This window comes from Trachymyrmex cornetzi, unplaced genomic scaffold, assembly GCF_001594075.2.
Source record: "Trachymyrmex cornetzi isolate Tcor2-1 unplaced genomic scaffold, Tcor1.1 scaffold1369, whole genome shotgun sequence".
Lineage (NCBI taxonomy): Eukaryota > Metazoa > Arthropoda > Insecta > Hymenoptera > Formicidae > Trachymyrmex > Trachymyrmex cornetzi.
Genome location: NW_017295948.1, coordinates 26,822 through 27,453, shown reverse-complemented (window position 1 = coordinate 27,453; position 632 = coordinate 26,822). Strand labels below are relative to the sequence as shown.

Sequence of the window (632 nt, the reverse complement as noted above, 5' to 3'; positions counted from 1 at the left end):
TATAAAATAAATTAATAAAAATTATTAATATTATAATATGTATCGTTAGTGTTACCTTAATTCGTACAGTATCCAGAGTCATCCGACATGTACTCCATATCGTCGATGTTTCCAATATTTTCGAATTCTTCTTCAAATTCAGCAAAAAACCCATCAACGATACGGAGTAAATGTTCTTCGGGTATATTCCGCACAATATTCACTATGTTTTCCATTATGTGTACACTGCACACTGTATACTGCACAAGTTTCAAATTAGATTAACTGTCCGTGACAGCGCGAGTGACATTATATATTACGATCAAGCAGCAGTTTTTCATTTTTTTCCTTGAAAGATTATAGACCATTTCCTTTTCCTTTTAAACTATATACGAATATAAGTAAATGTAGTGTATAAAGGTAGGGTAAATAAATAAAAGTGTTTTATAATTAATAGAATAGTATTTATTATCGAATGGTGTACACAATAGTATTTATTATCGAATAGTGTACATAATTAATGCTCTCCGAAGACCAAAGCGATCAACTCACAATCAAGGATGTTGTTGCGGTCGAAGGATTCGTCATCATACATCATTTTCAGCATGTTCGCAGATTTCGTGACAGTAGACGCGATAGCGAGAAGCCGTGAA

General features: G+C 32.8%; 1 pseudogene; it reads right to left on the bottom strand.

Moving 5' to 3' along the window:
* Positions 1–56: 56 nt before the first annotated feature.
* The window catches only part of LOC108770855 (uncharacterized), a 1,195-nt pseudogene continuing 619 nt past the window's right edge, over positions 57–632 (bottom strand).